The sequence below is a fragment of the Citrus clementina genome, unplaced genomic scaffold (assembly GCF_000493195.1).
Source record: "Citrus clementina cultivar Clemenules unplaced genomic scaffold, Citrus_clementina_v1.0 scaffold_5, whole genome shotgun sequence".
In the NCBI taxonomy this organism is placed as follows: Eukaryota; Viridiplantae; Streptophyta; class Magnoliopsida; order Sapindales; family Rutaceae; genus Citrus; species Citrus x clementina.
This window is the reverse complement of record NW_006262201.1, coordinates 9,549,026-9,555,940: the sequence shown is the minus strand read 5'-3', so window position 1 is coordinate 9,555,940 and position 6,915 is coordinate 9,549,026. Positions and strand designations below refer to the sequence as shown.

General features: G+C 31.6%; 2 pseudogenes; both read left to right on the top strand.

Moving 5' to 3' along the window:
• The first annotated feature begins 352 nt into the window (after positions 1-352).
• On the top strand, positions 353-3,752 carry LOC18040545 (annotated as a pseudogene).
• A 12-nt stretch (positions 3,753-3,764) lies between these two features.
• On the top strand, positions 3,765-6,118 carry LOC18040544 (annotated as a pseudogene).
• The last annotated feature ends 797 nt before the right edge of the window (positions 6,119-6,915 follow it).

The following is a 6,915-nucleotide window of genomic DNA, read 5'->3' as shown; positions in this document are numbered from 1 at the left end:
TTTAAGTTCTAATACGAAATTATTCTATGAATATCATGTTTACCGCGAGCCGTCTTATTCCTTACTATTATATTAGAAGCACGCATGGATCCCCGCTAAAAAAGAAAGTTGACTGCCAATTGTTATTGCAATTAAAGTTTGCGTAGCCCTCACTAATTGTAATAATTTATTAACCATATTAGTCCAATAATGGATCTCCTTCTGGAAGATATTATATATATATATGTTATGTATTTCATAACATATTTCATAAACTAAGCAATACAGTGATTGCCATTTTGTTTCTCCATATCCTCTACTCCAGGAAAATGAGTTCATTCCAAGGCCAACTTAGGAAATTTCAAACGATGAGCAAGATTTCTTGTTGGCCATGGAACTCGTCAACAGCTCAATACCTCGGATTACCATGAAAGCAGCCATTAAGCTTGGTGTGTTAGAGATTTTGGCCAAAGCAAGCCCATCTCAGCTCACTTCTTCTGAGATTGCCTCTCAACTTCCCACAAATAACAAAGAAGCCCCAATAGTACTTGACAGAATGCTACGCCTCCTTGCCTGTCACTCTTTCCGCAATCTTGTCACAAATAAAGATGGAAGCGTCCAAAGATTATATGGTTTAGCGTCAGTTTCCAGATTTTTTGTTCCAAATGAAGATGGAGTTTCTCTAGCTCCTTGTTTGTTCTTAACTTAGGACAAAATTTTTATGGAAACATGGTATTTCTTCCTCATATATATATCCCTTCTTTAATGCGGGTGCCTTTTTTTTTTTTTTATGCAGACACGCTATTAAATCGTACAGTTTTATGGTGTATAAAAATGACTCCATTAACTTGCACAACTTAACCACATGTTTGTTTATCTCCTTGTTTGTTCTTAACTTAGGACAAAGTTTTTATAGAAGCATGGTATTTCTTTCTTTTTATGACATCATTGATAAACATTATATATGTTGGGAAAAATTCATGTTTTTAAATTTTTATAAAACCTTTTGAAGATCGCTCTCATATAATATATAAGAATTTGTATTCTAAAAATAGTACCTTGAAAATCTGAGTTGGCTTTTTCCGCTGAAGTGTTTTAGGCTCCTAGATCACGATCCGCCACCACCACTCTTGTTAGATCACGATCCGTCACTACCACGCTTGTTAGATCACGAATTGTCTCCAATGATCTTCCAGGTTATGACTCAGGTTCGATCTGCACTTGACGTGTGGGCGCCTTTATCACTACCAAAGCAACTAGCACGAGAAAATTTTTCTCTCAACAATAGAGAGAAAAATCTTTTTCTCTGATCTGTATAAAGTGGCTTCTTCTTTTTCTTTTGAGAAAATAAGCCTTATATATCTCCCTTTAGTGAAAACCCTAGGCTCCAAATAATGCCCTAAATAAAACTCACGTTATTTGCTTTTTCAATAGGGGACCCACTTTGTAAAATAACATAAGGCCCCTTATACAAAAGCTAATTAAATGGAGCCTCCCACTAAATGATATATTTAGGCTTTTGACCCAAATAGCTAGTTATCTTACTTATTAGTCCAGTAGTGGTGCAGTCAATTAAATGAGCTAACCCAGGGATCATTTGGGAACATACAATAGTGGCTACAATAATTAGGCCTGTAATTAAACTAGCCCAATTATTTAATTCCAAATCTACTCCACTAAAAGATTGGAACTAACTTCCATAATTGTATGCTCGAATAATAATTCGTCCCAAGCCACATTGATTTCTTTACTACACAATCCTTTGTACCACATCGTTAATTAAATTGATATCTCAACTGTCCAATCAATTTAATAACATCTTATTCCTTGATCCTTACTGGTTTTCTCTAATGATCATTTTCAACATACTAAATATGTTGACACACTCTGGCCAGAGAATTCTATGATCAAGTACCGAAAACTTATCAAGAGATGTGTTGTACAAATTCTATATTGTTAATCCATAACTCCAATACTCATAATTGCTCCCACCAAGATACCGGATAATCTTGACCACAAGGATGTGTCATGCCCATTGGTAACTCAAATGAAATAACAATCACAATCATGAAATCATAATTAACTCAAGATTAAGATTACAGTAAAATCAACGCCTATGAGATTTAATAAGTCTGACAGTTATTACAAAGTTAATTAAATCTCATATGTGATCCTGTTCAATGTAGTCGTACTACATCAATAAATTCATACATGATTAAGACAAATCATTCAATGAATTTATTACAGTCTATACCTAAATAAAGTGCCCAACTTTATTTATCAACTGCGAACTAAATTTATTTAATCATAAGATAACTTGTATTTATGTCTTCTGTGAATCCACATGGTGATCACATAAATACATATAATATGATTAAATGGACTTTAATACAAATATTAATGCAATTAAGATATTTGAATAAAATACCTCATTAATTTTATTAATCAGAAAAAATGTTTATTACAATTAAATAAACACATATGCTTTTAAAGAGCATATTTTCCCAACAATATATATATATATATATATATATATATATATATATATATATATATAGATGCATATATAGATTCTTTCTCTATTGCAGGTGCCTTGTTTTTTTTATGCGGACACATTATTAAATTGTGCGGTTTAATAGAGTTAATGCGGACATACTATTAAATCGTACGGTTTTATAGTGCACTGAAAAATGACTTTATTAAGCCCCTGGTTTAACAACATATCCATATTGAAAAAATGAGGATAACTACAATTGAGAATGATTATATATATATATATACACTCACGCATGCACACACAAATACATGCTCATAACATTTTTCTTTTTACTTATTCTTTTGTAAGACACAATTAAGAAATTCAAATCTTCATATCTTTCAACAGGAACCTCTTCAGTGATTGCGTATTAATGGAAGGGACCGTGCCATTTATGAGGGCACATAATGGATTGCATCTATTTGACTATGCTTCCAAAGATGCTAGATTACAGAACCTCTTCAATCAATCAATGCATAATCATACAGCGATAGTCATGAAGAAAATTCTTGAAATCTAGAAGGGATTTGAAGAGCTTAACGAATTGGTGGATGTTGCTGGTGGTTTAGGTGTAAATATGAGCTTAATCGTTAATACATACTCACAAATTAGGGGTATTAACTTTGACTTACCTCATGTCATTGAAAATGCATCCTCTAGTCCAGGTACTTTTAATTTAAATATAAAATGATATTTCATATAAATTATTATTTTTTTAAAAAATGGATAATCTCTTTTTCCTTTTTTTGTATTTCTCTTATAGGTGTGGAGCATGTTGGAGGAGATGTGTTTGTTAAAATTCCTAATGGACAAGCTATTTTCATGAAGGTTAGTTTGTTCTTCAATTAATTTTCCTCAAAGAGAGAAAAAAAATAAACCAATTAGTATCTTAATTTGGAAACTAATAAGAGATGTTCCTATATATGAAACTTTCAGTTTATACTCCATGACTGGAGTGATGAACAATATTTGAAGATATTGAAGAATTGCTACGATGCACTCCCGGAATCCGGGAAGGTCATTATAGTAGAATCTATAGTGCCAGAATCCTCTCAGATTTCTAGTAAGTAGAAATATTTCAACCATTGACGTAGTTATGTACAATCTATTTCCTGGAGCAAAGGAGAGGACAATGGAGGAGTTCAATGCATTGGCGATAGGAGCTGGATTTGGAACTATTAAAGTTATTTGTCGTGCTTATTGCTATTGGGTTATTGAATTCTACAAAACCATGTAATTAGGGATGACAATGGGGAGGGGAGGGGAGGAGACCAATCTCTCCGTACCCATTCCCAATATTTTGCATATGTCCCCATCCCCTTCTTGTCCCCGATAAAATTGCTTTAAGGAATTCTCATCCCCTCTCCGATTAATAATAGGGGATCTCTGAGGATCCCCGATCCCTTAATAACTAATATATTTTTAGTTTTCGATTTTAATTTAATCATATTAAAATAAAAAATTTAAATAAAAATAAAATTTGACGATATATCTTACATTAACATTAATTCATTACAAAATACAAGTCACCGTAATAATTATTTTGGTCAATCTTCATAATCCTACAATTAAAAATAAAAATTGCATTCATATTAACAATGAGATAAATGAAATGAATATAGATACTTAATCAATATTTCTAATAAAAATATTTACCTCTTACGCCTCCTGCTCCTCTTGTTCTTCCTCGAAGAATGTGGCAAATTGAGAGATAGTCTCAGGTTTCAAATTTAAAACAATAAAAATAATATAAGTAATATAACTTCTAAGTGAAAATATTAATAATTATATAATATAATTACAATGTAAAATAACTCATATTGCCATTATAAGCTTGACAGAATACTTCGCCTCCTTGCGTGTCACTCTTTCATCACATACAATCTTGTTACAAATAAAGATGAAAGCCTCCAAAGATTATATGGTTTAGCGTCAGTTTCCAGATTTTTTGTTCCAAATGAAGATGGAGTTTCTCTACCTCCCAACTTGTTTTTAACTCAGGACAAAGTTTTTATGGAAACATGGTATTTCTTCCTCATATATATATATATACCTTCTTTAATGTGGGTGCCCTCTTTTTTTTTTTCATACAGACACGCTATTAAATCGCACAGTTTTATAGTGTATAAAAATGACTCCATTAACTTGGATAGTTTAACAACATGTTTGTATTAAAAAATAAAAAAAGGAGGACGTCCACACCTGAGAATATATATACAAATACACATGCACATAACATTTTTTTTAACTTTTTCTTTTTTAAGACATAATTTAAGAAATTAAACTATTCATATCTTTCAACAGGAACCTCTTCAGTGATTGTGTATTAATGGAAAGGACCGTGCCATTTATGAAGCCACATAATGGACTGCATCTATTTGACTATGCTGCCAATGATGCTAAACCTCTTCAATCAATCAATGCAAAATCACACAGCTATAGTCATGAAGAAAATTCTTGAAATTTACAAGGGATTTAAAGAGCTTAAAAAATTGGTCGATGTTGCCAGTTGTTTAGGTGCAAATATGAGCTTAATAGTTAATACATACCCACAAATTACGGGTATTAACTTTGATTTACCTTATGTCATTAAAAATGCACCCTGTAGTTCAAGTACTTTTAATTTAAATATAATATGGCATTTCTTAATAAATTATTATTTTTAAAAAAACAAAAGATAATTTCTTTTCCCTTTTTGTTTTTCTCTTGTAGGTGTGGAGCATGTTGAAGGAGATATGTTTGTTAACGTTCCTAGTGGACAAGCTATTTTTACGAAGGTTAGTTAGTTCTTCAATTAATTTTCATCAAAGAGAGGGGGAAAAAATACGTATCATTAGTTTGGAAACTAGTAAATATACAAAACTTTGAGAGTGTACTCCTTAATTGGAGTGATGAACAATGTTTGAAGATATTGAAGAACTGTTATGATGCACTCCCGAAATCCAGGAAGCATGGGTAGACCCAATTAAGGTCCAAGAGGGGCTGTCATTAATTTTTTTTTTAAATGTACCCTAAGTCCCTTCTGAAAAAGTTACGTAAAAAAAAATTTAGACACATTTTTCATATATTAAAAGGCTTGTAGTTCAATGGTAAGAGTGTTATTAGATGGTTTTAAAGTCTTGGTTCAAATCTCAATAACCACATTATTTTATTTTTTAAAATATTTTGTGGAAACTATTTCGAAAAATGATATTTTCACACATGTAAAATAAATAATTTGTTACTATTATTATTTAAAATTTAAAAAAAAGTAATAAAATTTGAGTTTATAAGACTTAAAACATATTCAAGTGAACATTAAAAAAAACACCTTAAATTAAATAAAAAATTTTTGAACTAAGCCCCCCAATTTAAGTTTTTGGGTCCGCCACCGCGGAGAAGGTCATTATTGTAGAATCTGTAGTGCCAGAATCTCCTGAGTTTTCTAGCATAAATAGGAATATTTTAACGCTTGACATAGTTATGTACGATCTATTTCCTCAAGCAAAGGGGAGGACAGCGGGGGAGTTCAAGGCATTGGCAATGGCAGCTGGATTTGGAACTATTAAAGTTATTTGTCGTGCTTATTGCTATTGGGTTATTGAATTCTACAAACCCATGTAATCAGACCTTTGTACATCGGTGTTGTGTACAAAAGCTAATATTTTAATGACATATTGAAAAATTGTTCACATGTCATAATTTTATTGATTAGTTATACGTACAATACACCGTTAGTTAGTTGTAACAAGGAGGTACAAAGAATTTCTCTATCATTTTAGGTTGCGTATTTAAAAAAAAAAATGCAGATGCCAACACTATATTTTTTTCTTAATCCTTGCGTGCAAAAATAAACTAATACAATTTGGATGTACCTTATTTTCTTTCTCCAACTTTCAAGTCTTTATTGCAGTTGACAATATTACCTTTGGTCCTTGCTGAAACATGTAATTCAGCACTTCAAACATTTGGGAAAAAGGCACTAATTAAGAACCCCAAAATTAGTTCAAATGGTCACATTGATATAAGCATGCAATCAGGGGGAGGCTATGTGTGGGCTCCGGTGGGCTACAACCCGTCCAAAATTTTAAAAAATTTACAAAAATACCATTGGCTTAGTTTACAAAACTATCATTATTTGTATTTTTATTTACAATTGTAACCACTCCATTATTTACAACTTTGCCACTCGGCCTACAGAAATAAACTAAGAAAAAGGGGATTCCCTTTTTCAAGGTTCCAGATTCTTAAAAGTGCACTGTCTCTTCTCTTGGCTTCTTCGTTCTTTTTTTCTTGGCTTCTTCAATTCTTCGTCTTCTTCTTGGTAAGAAATTTTATTTTTTGTTTAATCACTTACAATATATTTATAAACTATGAGGTAGTAAAAACTAAATTATCTAAGTTAGAAAAACTATATAGGG